This window comes from Drosophila ficusphila, unplaced genomic scaffold (assembly GCF_018152265.1).
Source record: "Drosophila ficusphila isolate 14025-0441.05 unplaced genomic scaffold, ASM1815226v1 contig_470, whole genome shotgun sequence".
Classification (NCBI taxonomy): domain Eukaryota; kingdom Metazoa; phylum Arthropoda; class Insecta; order Diptera; family Drosophilidae; genus Drosophila; species Drosophila ficusphila.
Genome location: NW_025064389.1, coordinates 3,502,049 through 3,523,859, shown reverse-complemented (window position 1 = coordinate 3,523,859; position 21,811 = coordinate 3,502,049). Strand labels below are relative to the sequence as shown.

At 42.6% G+C, this 21,811-nt stretch overlaps 1 protein-coding gene across 2 annotated transcripts in view; it reads right to left on the bottom strand.

The window, feature by feature from the left end:
- LOC108086994 (synaptosomal-associated protein 25) overlaps positions 1 to 21,811 on the bottom strand; it is a 194,143-nt gene that overhangs the window by 152,396 nt on the left and 19,936 nt on the right. The window lies entirely within an intron of this gene.

The following is a 21,811-nucleotide window of genomic DNA, read 5'->3' as shown; positions in this document are numbered from 1 at the left end:
GCAGTTATGTGTTGGCCTAGTCGACTTTTCAACTCTTTATAGACAGGACAACCTCTGTAATTTGCAGTGTGGTTTCCCCCACAGTTACTACATTTTATGGCAGAATGGTTATCCTTATTTATAAGGCAGGCCTCAGTTAAGTGTGCATCTCCGCAGGCAACGCAGACTGCACGTAGAGTGCAGTAAGTCTTCGTATGACCGTATTCCTGAAAATTCATACATTGCACAGGCCCATTCCGCTTGTGGGGCTTATCAACGGTGATCCTACGGTGCAGCAGATATTGATGCTTATAAATTGGGTGGACTTCATTATTTTTTAGTTTCAAGGTTTCCGGCTCCAACTCTACCTTGAACATTGGCTGTGGAACTTTGTTTTTATTTAATATGTACATAGCCTGTTTGACATTAAAGCCTTTTCCTTAAGTCCAGCTATGATCTCATAAATAGGAGCTGTTGCTTCTATGCCTTTTATTACTACTTGTAGTCCTTTGCAACTTTTAAGTTGGTAGGTGTAGTAATTTATTTTTCCGTTGTCAAGGTGTTTGACAACAGATCGATAGTCTTGTTCGTTATTTACTTGTATTTTAGTTTCATTTATGTTACCCCTTTTTAAGGATTTAACATAGAAATAGTTTGCTCCTATTTGATCAATTATTTTTTTTGACCGATTCAGAACAATTTGCCTGACGAACAAAGATTAATGGTGGCCTGACGAAACAGAAACTGCAGTTGATGTGGTTGTTGTAGTGGTTGTTGTCGCCGCTAGTGTCGATGTCACCGTCTAAAACGATGGCATTGTGCTTGTCGTTGTTGTTATCAGCAGATCGTTGGTAATGTTGTAGGCGACGGGGGATGGGCATTGGGCACTCCACGGCTGTTTTTGTGATGCGCCGCTTGGACATAATAAGGCGGGAGAGAGCGAGCGTGCTCTCTCCGTACTCACTTTTAGTGTTGCAGTTGTTGTCGGTTCTAACTCTTCCGCTCTTATGGAGAAGTAAGCGTTGTTTCTAATTGACGAGAGCCGACGTTCGACGTTCGTCTTGACAAGAGCCGACGTTCGACGTTCGTCTTGACGAGAGCCGACGTTCGTCTTGTTGTTGTTGCCGAGCCTTGCTCATTATTGCTCTTCGTTGCAGAGCTGGTGCTCTTAAATGTTGGCTTTGTTTATGATCAGCTGTATTATTGTTTATTTTCGTAATTTGAACATAACTTGAAATAATTCCATAGGCAACACGAGTACATGTACCCATGCGTTACCTCAGCGTCTTTTCGGGAAATGGAATTCGGCTATTTACGATGTATTTTTAATTGCACGGCGGAGCGATATAAAAACACGTCTGTTCTCATTGACAGTAGCCGCATAAATGGGAATGCAAACCTATTCCTACCCTCCTATTCTCATTGACTGCTCCTCATTAACTTGCCCTCCCTTACTAACCGTAGAACGATGCTTGGTACAACATTTATTCATAAGCTTATACGTGGTGAAATTGACAGTGCTTACTTGTTAAGTAGACTGAATTTCTCGGTTCCAAGTAGGTTTACTAGAAATTATGTTCCTTTAGTTGTAAGTCTTTGTAGACCTAATTATGACGTGCATGAGCCTTTCAGGGTACTTTGTTCGGACTATAATAGACTGTATTCTATAGTATCTTCTTCTGACTCTCTGGAGCTCCTAAAACGATTAATACTAAAATTTCTGGTACGAAATTAAATCGTTAAATTTAAAATTAAAATAAAATTAACTTTAGCTTCGTTTTTGATTTTTTTCCTTTTTTTTTCTTTTAAAAATCGCGTCCAAATTCTCGCGAATCGTGCCGTACGATTCACGACTGTCGCCCCTCGGTCGGTTGGTGGGCGGGTGGTGGGCCGTGGGATTACGCGTTAAAAAAAAAAAAAAAAAAAAAAAATTCTATCAGCTGAGCATAAGTCGTGTGAAAAGCACTGTAGAAAGACCATTCAGGTTTTGCCATCAGGTCAGTTTGTGGTTAGATTGCCGTTTAAATCTGATCCCACTGGATTGGGCGAAGTTGCAAAAAGGAGTTTTCTGTCGCTCGAAAGAAGGTTGTCTCGAGATCCTGAATTAAAGAAAATGTATTTCGAATTCATGGAAGAATACCTCGCGTTAGGTCATATGTCTCCTACAGACAATAAAAATCCTTTGACTCCACATTATGTCATTCCACATCAGTCTGTCCTTAGGCCCCAGAGTACGTCTACAAAGTTGCGCGTCGTGTTTGACGCCTCTTGTAAAACGTCATATCAGGTGTCCCTGAATGTCCCCAACTATGCAAGAAGAGTTATACTCCACACTGCTCCGCTTCCGGCTGCATAGGTTTGCTCTGACAGCCGATGTTAAAATAATGTATCGCCAAGTAATGGTAAATTAAGTAAATAGGCCGATTAAACTCATAGTGTGGAGAAGAGACCTCTCAAAGTCCTTGAGATTGTACTAGCTCAAAGCCGTAATATATGGTACTGGCCCAGCTCCATATCTAGCGATTCGGTGTTTAAAAAGGTTGAGTAAATCTGCCAAACTTTCATTCCCAAGAGCTGCTGAAGTTATCGGATCCGACTTTTACGTCAATGATATGTTAACTCGAGCTGCATGCATGATAATTCCGTCATAGGTCTCAGAGCGACAAAGCGGAACATATTATCGGTGACATTGAAGCTGTTCGACCCCCTCGCTTAGTCCTATCGTTATCAGAGGCAAAATCCTATTGCAGGAACTCTGGCTGAATAAATTGGATTATGATGAGTCGATTCCTGTGGATTTGGAAACTGCGTGGAATAAATTAAAAAATACATTGTCTCGTTTGGAAGAGATATCAATTCCTCGGTATGTGCACACCGATCCGATGTCACCGGTTCAATTGCATGCCTTTGCCGACGCATCTATGAGAGCTTATGGAGATTGCGTCAGTATTCGTAGCAAAACTAAAGAATGTCATTACTGACTTCAAAATCAAAAGTACCGCCGCTCAAGACAAAACGCTCCCAGGGCTTGTGTTATATGCCGCTCACCTTCTCGCAGATCTCTGTCACAGAATCAAACCCCTATTAAGGGTCCCTATCGAACGAATAGTATATTGGTCGGACTCGGAAGTCACGTTGCATTGGATTCGATCCCATCCGTCTTCTTTGTCGATATTCGTCTCGAATAGGGTAGCGGAGATTCAGGAGTCGTCAGGAAAAGCTACGTGGCGGCATGTCCCAACTAAACAGGACCCAGCAGATATTATATCAAGAGGTTGTGACATAGATGAAATTAGTAGCTCAATCTGGTTTTCAGGACCATCCTTTTCAACGAATGATGAAGGGAACTGGCCTAAAAATGCACACTTCGTTCTTGATGAAAAGGTCCTAATTGAGGAGCGATGGCCGCCACGGTACGGAAGTCGGAATTTTTAGATGGCATCACACCTCAAGCTGGTTATAGTGTTCGTTTACATGTTCTGCTATTTAAGGAAATGCAAAGACAAGAGTATAGTATTTGAAAAAACTTTGTCACCGACTGAATACAACGAAGCCTTTTTAAAGATTGTCGAGACCATCCAGAAACACGAGTATCTCGAAGTACTAGAAAAAGTTCGAAAGAATTCCAGAGTTTGCCCAGGTCTTCAACGATTGAACCCATTCATTCATGAAGACTCGGGTACTTGGGGAGCGATTAGCAAATGCTCCTATATCGTACGATGCCAAGTTTCCACTGCTGTTGACAAAATGCTCCCAATTTGTGCAGAGCTATTTCCGGCATCTTCATCTAACCAATTTTTATGTCGGCCCACGAGCACTTTTGACACCTTCGACAATAGTTCGATCATGTATTCGCTGCTTCAAATACAAGCCTCGACTGATACAAATTATGGGAAATTTACCCGCAGATCGTCTCCGTGCTCTCCGCCCATTTACTACCTGTGGCGTTGGTTTTTGTGGCCCCGTCTATACGACATTGAAAATTCGTGGAAGGCCTCCTTATAACTCCTACATAGCGCTGTTTGTTTGTTTTGAGTCCAAAAGCGGTTCATCTAGAAATTGTTTCAGATTTAACCACTAACTTCTTTTTATTGGCTTTCCAAAGGTTCGTTGGGCGCCGAGGATGCCCTCGCACAGTCCATTGCGACAACGTGACGAGCTTCGTCGGAGCCAGTCGCCACATCCAGGGTCTTCGGGAGCGTATAGAGAAGCAGGCAGATGCCGTACGCGAATTCGCATCAAGAAGCGGATGCGAGTTTGCATTTACACCTCCTCGGGCTCCGCACATGGGCGGCCTTTGGGAGGCAGGTGTAAAGTCTGCAAAACACCTACTCCTACGAGCGGTGGGCAGCACGCTCCCAGCCGCAGAAGAGCTGGAGATGGTGCTCGTCGGAATCGAGGCGGTGTTGAACTCCCGGCCGTTAGGCGCGCTAAGCAACGACCGCAGCGACGGAGAAGCGTTGACGCCCGAGCACCTGCTGGCAGGTGGGCTGTTGTTCCCCATCTCAGCACTCCGGACCCGAGATCAGGCGGGTCTCAGTTGTTTGTGTCTCGTCAGCCAGGCAAATGTTTTGGTGGCGATGGTCTCAGGAATATGTGCTGGGGCTTCAAGTTCGGGGCAAGTGTCATCAGGAACAGCTCAACATATAGGAGGGACAGCTCGTCGTCGTCGCCGAGAACAACCTGCCGCCTCAACAATGGTTGATCGGGAGAATCATCGCCAGGCACGCAGGAGAGGACGGCATGGTCAGGGTCGGTCAGGGTAAGCACCAGCGGAGGAGGAATGTTTAAGCGGGCCATCCACGAATTGACGCCGCTTCCAATCAGTTGAAGCCGGATGGGCATTCAACGGGGCCAGTTGTTTTTGTTTATTTCGAATTCTTAAAATATTATTATTATTGAATATAAAGTTTGAAGTCTAATGGAAGTTAGTTTAGGGCGAAGGAGGAAGCGCAATAAAGCTTTCGTTTGCTCTTTGCGAGTTCAAAACCATTCTCTTTAAAATCAATCCATGGTCAGAACACAATAAACAAAAATTGAATAATGTCCTTTTTAATACAACAACAACATTTTACTTGCTACCAAACTTAACAACGTTTGATGGACTGGACTTACTAAAAAAAACTGACATCGTACTTGACCTAAGAGAAAAAAGTAAATAACTAATAGCCGTTCGGATGAAATTAAATTTTTGAAGTGCGCAAACGTAATTTTACAATGGTTTAGGAGGATATAGTAGTACCACCGGAAATATTGGAAAAATTCCAGGAAATGTTAGGAAACCGTACGGGCGTATTTCCAAAGCCAAACGAAGCGCTGCCCTACAATACTAACATTATTGGTACTATCCGGACAGAAAAACAAGATCCGATATATTTGAAATTGAACCCATACCCGATGGGCGTCTCAGACCTTGTAAATACAGAAACACAAGCGATGTTACGAGACGGCATAATCCGATCATCTCGGTCTCCGTATAACAACTCTGTTTGGGTTGTAAATAAAAAATGGACCGATGAACAGGGAAACACCAAAAAACGCTTAGTAATAGACTTGAGAAAGCTTAATTTAAAGACAATAGATGACAAATACCCTTTCCCGAATGTAGTTTTTATCTTGGCATATTTATGAAAGACAAAATACTTTACCACATTAGATTTGAAGTCCGGTTCTTACCAGATACGACTCGCCGAAAAAGACAGAGAAAAAACGGCCTTCTCAGTAGGAAATGGGAAATATGAAATCTGTAGACTGTCCTTTGGATTGAAGAATGCACCCAGCATTTTTCAGAGAGCCATCGTCGATGTGCTCAGGGAATAAATAGCGAATCATGCTATGGGAACGGCCTTTTATAAGGTCAGTTGCGAATAGGCGCAAGCAAATAAGCAACCCCAGACATACAGCGGGTAAACCGTAGTCGGTGTACTGACAAGTCGTTTGTCTGGCCGTCTTCAAAATTGTAGCCTCAAACACCCCTCTTCCCTCACGACTACCTATGTACCTACTTCCCTCCCCACACAATCTCACTCCGGTGCCGGACTAAGGTGTCATCCGACCCGTGTCGATAGTCAGCCTGGCTGGGGGCCCGGATTAACAAATAGCACAGTCTCTCACGGAGGGTTCAGGCAAGTGGCGACCGCCTGTCCTAACCATGCCTTACCCGGAATTTGCGGATCAGGTATACCCAGACATTCTTTAGTATTAGATCAGGCAGTGGGTAGCCCCTGCGAGAAGATGGCCAATGCCTTAGAGGACAGCTGTTCTCTTGGCAGACGGAAAGCAGAAAGAGACGCCCCATGGTGAAACGCCAACCTGGAACGGCTCCGCATCTCCACCCGCCGGCTCACCAACAGAGCAAAAACGAGCGAGGAAAACTGGGGGCATTATAAGCAAAGCCTGAAGCTCTACAACAAAGTGATCAAGAGGACCAATGAAGGGGCAGAAACCAGAAAATAATCAAGCCCTGAGGAAATGTAATAACACCTATACTCTTGACGACAGGGATAAACTAGCTTTACTCTTTGAATCACCCTTCCCTGGGAGCTCACCCCTAGTGGAGAATGCGTCCACCCCAGTGGAAGTAGTGTCCACTCCGAGACACCCCAGACCTTCCAACCATTTAAATCACCAGGTCTGGATGGTATCTCAACATCTTTCCTGCAGCAGGGACTGGACTTACTCCTAACCCGCTTAAGAAAACTAATGTTGAGTAGCCTATCAATTGGACACATCCCAAATGCGTGGCGTAGAGCTAGGGTGGCCTTCATCGCCAAAGAAGGGAAGAAAGACATCACCAACCCCAAGTCCTTCAGTTTAACTTCGTTTTGTCTTAAAACATTGGAAAAGCTGGTAGACTACCATATCAGCACAGTTCTCAAAGACTGTCCGCTGCAATCCACGCAGCACGCATACAGGGCAGGTCGTTCAACAGACACTGCACTGTACCAACTTTGTTACACTCTTGAAGGGGCAGTGGACAACAAAGAAGTAGCAATCTGCGCCTTTCTACCGCGTAGTAGAGTTACAGCTGAAAGTCACCCTGTTAAGAATCATTTCTTCTAGTAATGGCAGCGACCGCGTCCTCAGATCTAGGGATGGCGCAAAACTACTAGTTGAACTTCCCTTGTGAGGTGAGTTTCAACCAGCAGCATGGCGTCGATGTCGTTGCTTTAGTTGTTGCCGTTACTTTTGCTGAGGTAGTAGAAATTGAAGCACTGCTTGTTGTTGGTGCGTCTCCCATAGAAGCCGGTGGTGGTGGGGTCTGGCATTGATAACTCCAAGATGTGGGAGTTGGAATGAGTAGGGCTGGTGATAGAGAGCGGGCTCTCGTGCTTTCGACGGCCAGTAGGGCCGGGTTGCTCTTTGTAGACGTTTTCTCTGCTTCGGTATCGCGGGTTGAGAAATAAGCATAACAAGCGTTTATTTGGGTTACGGAGCTTCTACGCTCATTATTTTGCTCGCCGCTCATTTATTTGAGCTTATCGCGCGTGGCAAAATTTGTGAAAAACTGTATTATATCACTTATATTAGTAATTAGATACCCACGCGTACTCTGAGCGAATTTCGCGAAAAAAAGACAAAATAAGTGCCGATAAAGTGAGTTGGATCTTTAGTTCTCTCAGTGGCCGAACGCAAAGAGTCCTTTTCAAAAATTCCTTAAGTAGTCTCCTCAGAGCTACCTCTGGTGTACCATAAAGCATCCATCTGGGACCATTACTTTTTACCTTGTTTATTAATGATCTTCCATTGATCATTGCGCATTCCTGCTTATGTACGCGTACGATGTAAAACTGTGTCTGCAGTATAATGAATACTGCAGTCATTCAAACAGACCTAAACAATTTTCAAAACTGGTGTCACGACCATTTACTGAAATTAAATATCAAGATTTAAACTTTAAAACTGAGAGACTAGTTTACATAGAAACAGACAGGAGGAAAGACTGACAGACGTACAGACGTAGTTTTATGGGGTCTGAGGTGTCTCCTTCACCGCGTTGAAAACTTCTGACTCAAATTTTAATACCCACTGCAAGGGTATATTATACCTGGGTAGTAGCCAAAAAAACTGTTCAATTTAGTATGGAGTAGTAATTGCTTATACGAAGATTAGGAGGAGTTCAATGACTAACACGCGTACAGAAGATTTTTTCAGAAGATTTCCCGTCACACGGGAACGCTGTCGAAATGTTACTCAAAACAAACCCATCACCAACTTCACTTAAATTCACCAAAACCACAAAAATTGAGTCAAAATGCTATGGTAGCGTGTGTTTGTCGGTGTGATGAGGTAGTAACTCACTTTATATGCGATTTTTGGTATATGGATTGGGATAAAAATTATCCTATGTCCTATTTTCAGCCAAATCTGTTCAGCCGTTCTTGAGTTATAAGTGATGTAACTAACACGACTTCCTTTTATATATTAGGTTGTTTGGTAATGACATACCGGTTTTTACATTCAAATTTCGCGCTTTGCTTGTGAAGTCAAATATACTCGTATCTGGCAATGCTGAAAGATATTGTGACTGTCAATTTATTATAGACAAATAATTTGCAATAAAATAAAATTGCGACTATAATCAAAGATCTAAGCTATCCTATCTCTCAAGTTGGACCAGACTGCTCACGGTGTGCCGATTGAATTTAAAATCGGTTAAGTAGTTTAGGAGTCCATCGCGGACAAACATCGTGACAGGCTATTTATATATATAAGATATAATTTTTTTTTTTACGAACATTTTTTCGATAAAAACTTTTTTTTAACAGTTTATTATTACTGTAAACTATATCACCAATAAAAATTTTGATCAATATGTATAGTTGTATTGATGGGATTCTCATTTAATTAGCAAAAAAATTGTTTTTTTTTAAATAAATTTTTTTGAATCGAATTTTATTAGCCTTCTATCAGCTTCCAACCAGAGACCATATAGGTAATATTAGTATAAATCTGTACTACAATACCCAATTTAAAACTTTTGCGCAAACGCAAATGCGAACATTTTTTCCACACCTGTTGCCGAAATTAAGCACCAGCCTAATCAGCAGCGACAGCGAAAGCGACAAAAACAAAAGTTAGGGGAGGGTGGCCCGATACCGACCGGTCGTACCATACCGCCCCCCATGTTTCTCAGAGATGACGATGCTAGCCGAATTGTCGGTAACTTCAGTGAAAAGCTGTTATAACACAGACATTTTGGAGATAGATAGCCAATTTGACTTCTGCAATGCACTGCAATTTTTCCGTTTGTTTTGTTTCAACGCCTGTGACATTCATTTTTGAGCTTTACTGAACTTGAGCTTAAATATTTTTAAAGTTTTTTTTCTCCGCATAGAAATCGGAGAGTAAGGTTTTCTAATAGTTGATAGTCCTTGCTGTCATTCACGCTATTAGAATCACATCGCTCTTTGCGTCATTAGATAATGGCGAGCAGTTAATTAGAAAAGGTTGTGGTGGTCCGAAACCGACCGCGAACTGATGGTCCGAAACCGACCCCCATTTATTGGCAGCTTAATATGTCATAGCGTAATTTTGAGGGAAAATATGAAAAAGTACACAAGATTCAGTAAAGAAAAGTAACAGAAACAGCAAAAAGATCAGAAGAAAGCGAAGAGACAGTCATCAACGAGCGGCTTTCGAAAAACAACGCGAAAACTTACTATGAGAAAGAGGACAACTCAGAATTCATCAATTGACTACAGTGCCCTTTATTTTATACATTAATTTTTATTTTCTGGAAAGAACCTTCAATATATTTCTTAATATACGTCAAAATCGTTAAATTCTATTTTATGTTATTAAATTTTTCTGTTAAGTTCTGTTAGTTTTTTTATTTGCCTGAATATCTAACGCTTCAAAGCACCTACGCACTTACTAATCCATTAGATGTATAGTAAACTGATCCCTCTACATAGTAAATTTTTGAACTGAACTGAAAAATTGATTTTTCTCACCTTTATCGCCTTTGCCATTTAGGGGGTCGGTATCGGGCCACCCTCCCCTACTGATTTTATCTTCCCTAGTTCTCCTTTGCGCTCATTCTCAATATTTCACGTGTGCTTATGCATATGCAGTAACTTTAATTTGGCAGTTGTGCTGCTTTATTTTAAGTATACTTTGTACTAGAATATTCTTTCATTTCAATTTATGCGGTAACATTGAGAGGAGGCTAGGGTAAAATCAATTGTTTTTTTTAGTTAAAAAAATGTCTTAAAAATTAAAAAACCAAAGTCCAAAATAAAAAGTAACAAAAAAAGAAAAATTCAAAGAAAAAAAATTCAAAAAAAAAAGAAACATTTAAAAAAAATTAAAGACAAATTTTTAAAAATTTCAAAAAAATTTAAAAAAAAAGGACAGTCAAAATTTACCGTAAAACTTCACGTGGTACTCTCTGGGGTCGTGAAAAATGAGATAATATATTCACCAGATAATTACGGAAATCACAACTGCAATGTTGGAGCCGCCGTTTTGAATTTTGAAATTTCCACTTCATATTGGAAATCAGCGACCCCCAAAACCCCCGACTACAAATTTTGAACTCTCTACGTTGAGTTTCTGATTTATGACCACTTTTTCCATATAGCCGGACCACTGTACGATGCTAGTATTTACGGACTAGGCGGTGTTTTAACCCAGACCATCAACGGACAGGAACGAGTGATAGCCTACGTGAGCCGTAAACTAGACGCGGCCGAGCTTAACTACTCCCCAATGGAAAAGGAATGTTTGGCAATCGTCTGGGGAATTCGCAAGCTCAGATGTTATCTCGAAGGTGATTGTTTCAACGTAATCACCGATCACTTAGCGCTTAAATGGCTGAACCATACCGAAAACCCCACGGGAAGAATAGCCAGATAGGCGTTAGAACTACAACAATATCAATACGATGTCCAATACCGCCGAGGAAAATACAACGTAGTCGCCGACGCTTTATCTCGACAGCCGTTAGAGAGGCTCCAGCGGATCACGACCGGCAACCAACGGTGTAAGTGGATTCAACGCAAACTACAGGACATCAAGGATAACCCACAGAAGTTTCCGGATTACGTCGTCGAAAATGGAGAACTGTATCGCCACTTAGGACATCGTCCCGACGACCACGACTACATACCCTGGAAGTTATGCGTACCAGGCGAGCACCGCCAAGGAATTTTATAAGAATGCCACGACGCGCCCACGGCAGGCCACTTGGGGGTACGGAAGACGTCGGAGCATATGTACGAAAGTGTGTCTTGTGCCAAAAGTTTAAAGCAGACCAACGAAGACAAGCCGGCATGATGCTCACGAGACAGGTAGAGGAACCATTTGCAGTACTATGTGCAGACTTCGTAGGCCCGCTGCCCCGTTCCAAGCAAGGAAACAACATGTTACTTGTTTTCTTCGATACGTTCACTAAATGGATTGAACTGATCCCTCTACGCAAAGCAACCTCGGCGTCTCTGATTCGAGCCTTCCGTAAGCGAGTCTTAGGTCACTTCGGAGCACCGAAGAAAATGGTGTACGATAATGGCACCCAATTTACCAGCAAAGCAATTCGAACCTTTCTATCAGGTATTGGAGTAGAGCTCCAGTATACAGCACCCTACTGCCCTCGCGAAAATCCCACTGAAAGGGCGAACCGCACAATCAGGACGATGATCTCGCAGTACCTAGGCGACCAGCAGAACACATGGGACACTCTTATCCCCGAAATCACACTTGCATTGAACTCTAGTGTCTCCGACTCGACGGGATACAGCCCGGCATTCCTGCTACAAGGCAGAGAACCGCGGTTACCCAAAGCTTGGTACGAGGAAGTCACCCCGGGGACGGGAACCGTACCACAGACGCCCACACAGAGAGCCGACCACTTACGAGAAATCTACAGCATCGTCCAGGGGAACATACAGAGAGCGAGCAAAGATCAGGTTCGTCAGTACAATCTCCGCCGCAGGGAATGGCGTCCGGTCCTAGGATCTTTTGTTTTGGTGCGACAATACCACCTTTCAAAGGCTTCCGAGGGATTCGCGGCCAAGTTAGCGCCGAAGTTTGATGGACCATATAAAGTTGTGGCTTTCACCTCCCCCAATATCGTTCGGTTACGCCTCCCCGGCGAGCGAAAGGGGCGGTTAGCCAATATCGCAGATTTAAAAGCTTTCCATTCTCCCTCCTCTACAGGAATCAGCGAACCCGAAGACGATGACCACGAAGACACAAGAAGCCCGTTCCTACCCCTTCCAGGCGAAGAAGATGAAGCGACGACGCCAAGTATCAACGGGGGGGTGATTACAAGCATAAACCAACAAACTATTGTTAGCTTTAAGACTTAATTCACTGTTAGGAGATCTGTTAGCTGCTGCCCGACCTTACGTTTATTCTGCGCATACACATATATACCGCTAATCATATCCTAAGTTAGATAAGGCCTAAGTTTAAAATATTCACCAGGAAATTACCATGGACCACCCGGAGATAGTCGATCTATGCAGCAACAGTGACATTGACGCGACTCCACCACGAGCTCCGTCACCCAAACCCCGGGACCCGGGTCTCCAACGCGAGGCACAGCGCACCCAAACGAGGCCAAACCGAACGCCAGCCCTCCTCATCGCGATGGGGAAATTCCTCACCCTCGCCGTCCTGCCACACCACGCTATGCCCCTCGCCCCGAGGCATATGTTGCGGATGACAGCGACGACGAGTGGGCCAGCGGACCGCGCGACCCATTGAGCGACGATGAAACCCGCTACGAAGGCGTTTCGCCTCGGTACTGCGACGAACCACGGTATGCCCCATCCCCGGAGGCATACGTCCAGGACGACAGCGACTACAGCAACGGGCCACGGTACGACGACGAGGGAGCCAGCGATGGACGCGACACGCCGAGCGACGCCGTGGTCGGCTATGGAGGCGTTCCACACCAATTCTTCGAACACATCGAAAGGTACGTCACCCGACACAGCCACTGGATCCAGTTGCTCCAGATCCACTACACCTCGTGCTGGATCCGGATGCCCTTTCGGTCAACAGAGGATCCGATTATAGAACCTCCAATCTCACCGGAGCCTAACCTCGCGCTCGTGGGCCCCGACCCGAGCGACGTCGACGATGCCCTGGACCCGACGGCCCCGCCGAGCACCACACTCAGCGCTGGGCACTCAACCACCGGCCAGGCTCGTCAGCCCGAGCGCGTTCACTCCGCCCCTGACGATGCCCTGGTCCCGACGGCCCCGCCGAGCATCACACTCAGCGCTGGGCACTCAACCACCGGCCAGGCTCGTCAGCCCGAGCGCGTGCATTCCGCTCCTGACGACGCCTTGGACCTAACGACCCCGTCGTGGACCAGTCTCAGCACTGCGTCGCCCTCTGGGCACTCAACCACCGGCCAAGCTCGTAAGCCCGAGCGCGTTCACTCCGCTCCTGGCGATGCCCTGGACCCTACGGCTCCGCCGAGCACCGCATTCAGCGCTGTGCTGCGCCCGGACCACGGAACCATCGACATGGTTGGCCAGTCAAAGTACGCATACGCCGCTCCTGACGCAGCCCTGGACTTGACGCCAGCCACAAAGAACCCCCAAACAGCCTACGGCTCCACAGTTTGTGTTGAAGAACCGGACGACCACGACATCTTTCCCTTGGGAAGCGCACACGCCACTTTCAATCGGATACCGGTCGCTCTCAGGATGCTGCGAGTAGAGGGCACTTATGCCGCTCACGACGCTGCTCGCCAGCTGAACCATGCGGAATCATCGGACACGGCCAGTGGGAAATCTATGGCCTGGTCGTCCCAGTCGAGTAACTCCGACGATGACGACGTCGCCATATTCCGACGCAGCCACAGGAGGAAGCGTGCCCAACAACCACAGCCGACACTAAGTGCCACCAGGCACCCTATCCGCGTCCAAACTCCATAGGAAGCCGGCGCCGACACACTGGAGTTGGGGATATCGGACGAGGCAATGGACGCCCTGATGGCCGAACACCCACCAGAGGTCGAGAGCATGGTCCTGGACTGGCTGCCCGATGGAGGTGATCCAGTTGCTCCGTTAGTGCAAGACGCAGGCGAAACCAGATTAGTCCCCCCGGAGGAGTGGACTTGTGACAAGCCGGATGGGAGAATCCCCATCGACATTGCAGACATCATCCAAGCCCGAGCGCTACAAGTCAGGTCCCGACAGCGGTACCGCCTCCAACGCCCAGAGGGAAACTACCGGGACACCAGCCGCACAAACGGCTCCATCTCCATCCTTTTCGAATTTATTTACGGCACTACCGATCAACACGCTGACGGTTGACACGTTGCCAGATCGCAAACCTTGCCAGATCGCGTCGCTGTCAAAAACCGCCACGTTGATAGCCTGGTCAGAGGATCGAGATGGTAATTCGATCTCTTCCTTTCCGGTCAGCCGTAGCGAGCAGACGTGCGCTCCGCAACTCGGCCTCTTTTGCTCCGGTCACACACAGCGAGCGAAACGTGCGCTACACAACCCGAGCTTTTCTGCCCAGATCAGCCGCAGAGAGCAGTCATACGCTCCGCAATCAGGTAAAATCGAATCACGCGTCTCGAGAGCCAACGCGCGCTACAGCCACCGCGGCTTAATTAATAAGATATCGGTGCAGCAGCAGGGAAACAAGGCAGGACAAGTATCAAATAAAGTGAAGTTATATATTGTGATCATTTAATTCCAGTGCGTATTTAATTTCGTAGAGTTCATAGAAACTAACCCTAACCCTAACCTCTCCGATCCCAACCAGAAGTTAGTGATCCCTCAGGCGTGGCTACGACAATACCTGGTCAACCCAGAGAACGTCGGCGTCCCCCTGTTGGATGCATATCCCAATCCCTACCAGTAGTTAGTGATCCCTCAGGCGTGGCTACGACCATTCCTGCTTAATCTAGAGAACGTCGGCGTGCCCCTGTTGGATTTATATCCCGATCCCTGCCAGTGGTTGGCGATCCCTCCGGCGTGGCTACGACCCTTCCTGGTTAACCCAGAGGACGTCGGCGTGCCCCGTTCCCGTGCCCGTAGCTAGTATTCCTGGGCCCTCCCAGACACGCTCACGCGTTCCTACTCTTACCTACCATAGCTTCGGTACAGCCAGGTGTTTCAACGGCACGTGGGAGCCCCCCTCCCGCTCTCTTCTCCGCTAGCTAACGGCGCAGAGCTCGCTAGAGAGTACGCAGTGTACCCAAAGCCAGAGTACCATTGATCCAAAACCCGCGCTCGACAATTCCTTTCATAAACAAGTTCCCCTGTAAATTACAAATTTCTTGTAAGGAGCTCTGGCACGACTGAGGTCTATCCCGGCCGGAGAAGCATCGCTACACAAGAAAACAATTTAAAACGATAATACCGCCCAACACCTAAGGCCAAGCAACTGAGGCCACCATTAATTTTTGTATGTCAGGCAAATGGTTTTAAATTGGTAAAAAAAAAATAACTGATCAAATTGGAACAAACAAATTGTTAAATCGTATATTTTTTCTTATTTATATCAATTACAATTTTTATATCCATTCTTGCCTAAACACTGACCATTCTCGAGTAGTTGCAGAATCTTTCCTAAGTGTTGGTCCTTTTTTGTTTCTTGCGATATTCCCTTGGCTGTCACTGGAAGTTGCTTAATTTGTCGTATAATGAAATGAAATAATCATCAAGCGTAGAACTGTCTTCTAAATCTTTTATAATGAATTATTATTAATTATGAAGTCTGCATAATTAGCCATTCGAGAGATGCGCAATCTTGGAAGTGATTTACTAGGGTGAAAAATTTGTGCAAGGGGGTATATTGTCCGTTATTAATGTCCAGTGACTAGCGTATAAATATTTGAAGAATCTTTGGGTCGCCCATACAATGGCAAGTGCTTCTTTGTCGATTGGCGAGAATTTGAGTTCTGGTCGTTCAATTGGTCGTTCATTGCCGTTGGTTAGTCGATGAGGTAAGACTGCACCTATTCCTGTGATTCTTGCATCTGTTGCTAGTAGTATAGGTAGAGATGGATCATCAGTACTTATGGGGATTTGTTTAATTTGATTGTATGTAGATTCTATTTTTTGAGACCAGTAGAATTTTCCTGTCTTCAAAACGTTGCGGAGCGGTTTTTCTAGTGTCGATAAGTTTAAAATGAAACTCGAATAGTACGTTGCTTTTCCCCAAAAACAACTGTAACTGCTCTATTGTTGCTGGTCTCGGTGCATGTATTATGGCCTCTATGTGTTTCGTTGTGTATTTCTTTTGCGTCTATAGATGATGCCGCAAATATATATTTTGATTTATTTAGTTTTAATCCGAAATTCTGCAGCTTTTCTAAAGTCTTTTCTAACGTTCTGAGCAATTCTTCCATATTTCCAGCGTATATCAATATGTCATCAAAAAATTAAGTACATTTGGAATGTCCTGTAATATTGTTTCCATCGTTGTTTGCCAAATAACTCGAATGTTTGCTGCACCATATACAGCGCGCGTTGGTGGACAGAGCCCGCTATTAATTGTATTAAGTGTAAGCGTATGAGCGAACTCTTCGTCAATTCGTAAATGTGAATATGCATCAGTAATGTCTATGTGCAAATGGTACATCTCTCGCTCGTGCAAAAATTGGTATTGCCCCTGGTTTTAAATGTGCCTTAACCTCTAGCCCTTTGAATGTTCCTGCTGTAGTATTAAAAACCAAATCGTATTTAGTAAGAAGCTGACCTTTTATGTTTTCTGCTAGTCCGGTTGCTTGTATCTTTATTGCCTTGTAATAATTTTTCTTTTTGCTGGACTCATTGAATTGACGGAATTTGTAGGTTCTTCAAATTGACATGCTGCATGATTGTCAGAATCATAAGGTTCTGAATTTTGTTTGGTACTCGATCTACATACTTCGCTTATATGCCCGATTTTTCCACACTTAAAGCATTTCTCATCTTTAAACTTGCAGTTTTGTCGTATAAGCTGACCTCTATATATAGCCATAGCATCTTGTTCCTTTCTTGCTGCTCTTCGGTCGCTTTAAGATTGGTCTGTATCCCAATTTGCATGTAGATTCGACTTCTGCTGTTGTCTGAAGCTGGCTTTTTTGCGATCACCTCATCACATATTCTGCGACCCTCCATGCCGAAAAGCAATTGTTCTGTAAGCATTCTGTCGAGGAACGAACCAAAAAAAATATGCTGCTTGTTTTAAGCGAAATACGAACGTTGCCAGTGGTTCTTCTGGCTCGTAGTTGTGGTGCTCCTCCTCTGCACCTTGCTGAGTTGTAGTGCCCACTCAAATCAACTGAAGTAATCTTTAATTGTGGAATCTTCCCCGCTCTTGTAACCACTGTGCCACTGATATGCGAATTGCATCAGCCAGCGACTCAATGATCCCGCTTAGATCACTATTTGAAGTTGATGTAGCCCTCTCTGAATTAGTAGAAGCCATTCTTTTTGACTTCCGACACCACTGTTTAATTGTATATTTTTTTCTTATTTATATCAATTACAATTCATGGTGAAATTCAAGAAGTAATACAGGAAAGTATTTTCAATACGAGACTATCGTCTATTCGTTATCGACTATTCATTAATGTAATTCCTTTAACTTAATACATAACACCATTTCTATTTTAAATCCTTGAAAAGGGATTACTTCCCTACCAACTTAAAAGTTGCAAAGGATTGCAATTAGTTATTAAAGGAATCGAAGCAACATATGAGATTATAGCTGAACTTAAAGAAAAGGGTTTTAATGTTAAACAAGCTAGGAATATACAGTCGTGGACATAAGTATTTTGACATAAATAAAAATGCACATTTTGTGTTATAAACTCTAATTTATTTACCCAAAAAATATTATTGAAATTTATTTATAACAATAGTGTAATAATACAATAAAAAAGAACAAAAATATTACATTTCAGATTATATTACATCTTATAAACTAGAAATACAATTTCATTAAAGTGGAAGGCCAAATGTATTTTGACATAACATAATTTGTAAGAAAATTAATGTGAATTGCCAAAAATGTTAATAATGAAATATAAATGAATACAAAATAAACCCTCCTTTGGCATCTATTACCACCTTTTGTAAGCGTGCTGGAACAGATTTCACTAAATTTTTAAGTGTTTCAAGGGAAATTTCCTTCCATAGTCCTTCGACTTCATCAATTGTCTCTTCTAGAGTTCTTGTTATGTTTGGACTCCTCTTACGTTTTATGTAAGCCCACACATTCTCTATAATGTTAAGATCGGGACTTTGGGGTGGCCAATCTAAAGATTTTACTTCCAAGTCCATCAAAAATTTTGTTATCATTTTTGCTTTATGGCATGGAGCATTATCCTGTTGCAGGATAAAGTCTTGCCCAATGAGTCTGTCGCCGGCAAGAAATGCGGGGTCATTCAGGATACGCAAATAGTGTCCTTGATTCATCGTCCCATTGATGGGGACCAAATCACCGATCCCGTTAAAACAGACACATCCCCAAAACATGACACTGCCGCCACCATGAGGGATACGTTGAATTACAGGTCGCACTTTCTTGCGAATATTTTTGGGTAATCTGCAGTACCTATTCTTTTAGAACTTAACCGATCCATTCATTCTTTTTTCTATTTTTTGACCCCATTTGACCCCAAATTTTAGAAAATTGGTAAATCAAAACTAATTATAAATTTTCTTTGTTTTTGTCACTTAAACAAATGCGATTTGATCTCCTTTTTTATGAAAACAGTTTAAAAAAAAACATAGTTTACAAAGTACTTGTTTTTATACCCTTGCAGAGCAAAAGGGTATTATAATTTCAGTCAGAAGTTTGTAACGCAGTGAAGGAGACACCTCAGACCCCATAAAGTATATATATTCTTGATCAGCATCACGATCTGAATCTAAATCCGTCTGTACGTCTGTCCGTTTCCTTGCAAACTAGTCTCAAATTCTCACGACGTTGTTTTTGATCAGATCGACTTGATTTCTTCCAGATGGAGTTTTCTAACTACTATTGAACTTCGGATTAAATTTTATCAAAATCGGATAGCTCTATCAAATAGCTGCCATAGGAAAGACCAAAAAATATATATATAAAAAATGGGAAAAAAGTGTTAACGTCGTATTTTTTAAACCCACGAGCATGATTTTCAAAATATGGAGTTTTTTAATAACCCTTGAATGGAAAAAAAACTTTCATAAAAATCGGACTACGATATCATATAGCTGCCATAGGAAAGATCGAACAAGAAAGGAAGCTAGCTTCGGCAAGCCGAAGCTTATATACCCTTGCAGTCATCAAATATGTCGAACAAAATGCATTAAGGCTAAAAAACATCGAAGCTTAGACGATTTTTCTATTCATTTTCCATATTTTCGACTATAGATCATATGGGAGCTATATGATATAGTTGTTCGATTTTGATCAAATTTAATTAGTAATTCAAGAGTTGTTAGAAAACTTTATATTCCAAAAATCATGCTTATCTAATAAAAAACAACGATGTTATCATTATATTTCCGTTATTTCTATAAAGATTTTTCGATCTTTCCTATGGTAGCTATAAGATATAGCTGTCCGATTTTTATGAAACTTTTTTCTCAATATAAGAGTTGTTAAAAAACTTTATATTCAAAAAATCATGCTTGTGGGATAAAAAAAGATGTTATCAATTTATTTCCATTAATTCTATATATATTTTTCGATCTCTTCTATGGCAGCTATATGATAGAGTTATCCGATTTTGATCAAATTTAACCCGAAATTCAATAACAGTTAGAAAACGCCATCTTGAAGAATTCAAGTCGATCTGATCAAAAACAACGGCCTGAGCATTTTTTATTTCATTCTTTCATATGGGAGCTATCCGATATAGTCGGCCGATCCGGCCCGTTCCGACTTTATACTGCGTGCAATAACTACACACCTTTTGGAAAAGTTTCATCAAGATAGTTTTAAAACTGAGAGACTAGTTAGACTAGAGAGACTAGGACAGACGGACAGACAGACAGACGTACATGCATATTTGGATTCTGATCGTGATGCTGATCAAGAATATATATACTTTATGGGGTCTGAGGTGTCTCCTTCACTGCGTTGCAAACTTCTGACTGAAATTATAATACCCTTTTGCTCTGCAAGGGTATAAAAATCTGTATAGAAGTAACGGAAATAAAATGATAACATCGTTGTTTTTTTTTATCAGTTTTCTAATGATTCTTGAATAACGAAGTAAATTTCATCAAAATCGGACATATCATATTGCTGCCATATAAAAAATAGTCGAAAATGTGGAAGATTAATATAAAAATCATCATAGCTTCAATGTTGTTTAGCCTTTATGTATTTTGTTCGGCTTGCCAAAGCTAGCATTCTTTCTTGTTTTTTAATAATTCCTTTACCAAGTGATGGAGCTTGCTTATTCCGAGCCGTTTATACGTATTTAATGGTAATGCAAATTTTTTTGAAGTACTTTGAAAAGCAATAGTTAGTAAAGTTGTAGTAAAGTTGGCAGATGTAAACTTTACCGAAAATACTACTGATTCTGATGAAAATCATTTTACGACATGATTCAACCGCACTCATTGGTTCGAAGTTCGAGATGAGAGGCTGCTCATTTATTATTCCCTTTTTGTTTAGAAGGTTTCCAGAACCAAAGTTTTGTTGCCAAATTCGACAAAGAGGCAACTATCATTTTGCGTATCGTGAATAAATTATTATTTATTTGCTGCATTGTTAATAAATTGTCATAGGGCTAACGCTCTTTTCAATACTTTTCATTTGCCGTCATCAGCAACCAAAACGAAATAGAAAATAAATTATATCTACAGAATAAAACCGAATTATAAAAAGGCAATTTAGTTATCTTTTAGTAAAAGCAAGTTGGGACTTTTTTTTATCCATTTTCGACGAATATCGTTTTTTTTTTGTATCATAAATTATTATTATGTCAGACAGCGGCGTGGGTATACTTACCATGTTTGGAACTACGTATAAGCCTCCATTCTCATTTTTTCTTTTCTTTTTTACTGAGTTTAAAAGAGGGCAAACGCCGTGCAGCGTACAGAGATTTCTGACTTAAGATTTGTTTTTATTTTTAAGTAAATTTTATACATTATCATAAAATTGTATTACTCTAATAAGTAATTTGTTAACGTCCTTATCTATATATATAAAAATGGAGACAAAAAATGTGCGGAATCGCATCACATGAGAACGGCTGGGTCGATCTGGCTCAAATTTTTTTCAGTTGTTTTTACTTGCCAGTAGAAGGTTATAGCATAAGAAAATTTTGGGAAAACCTTCTGGAAAAGTCGCTAGCGGCTCAACAGATCTATACAATGTTGTATGTAAAATTCTAAAACACACTACAAAGATCATAGCTGCGTTGATATTGTGTATCGATGAACTCGATAAAAAAATATTTAAACAAAAAAATTTGAGTGAGCTTAAACAATTGGAAATAATGCCTGCTGTTAGAAGATTAAGACTTGGACGGCGTTCGCGCAATGTAATAAATAGTCCGAATTTCCGTAATAGTCGGACGCAAGAGGAACGTGCAGAAACAAATGCATCGACACGTGCCCGAATGGCACAGCTTCGCGCTGCTCAAAGCCCATCTCAAGCCCGACAAAATAATAGAGGATGAAGCGACCAACTATCCGACAGAATTTTTGAACTCACTGGATGTGCCAGGAACTCTGCCGCATAATTTGCAACTGAAGGTGGGATCAGTTATAATAATGCAGCGGAATCCAAATCATCTGAGATTATGCAACGGTACGCGGTTGTCCTTTAAGAAACTAATGAACAACGTGATTCAAGCGACGATCATCAAGGGTAAATTTAAAGGAGAGGAAGTTCTTATCCCAAGAATTCCGATTGTTCCAACAGA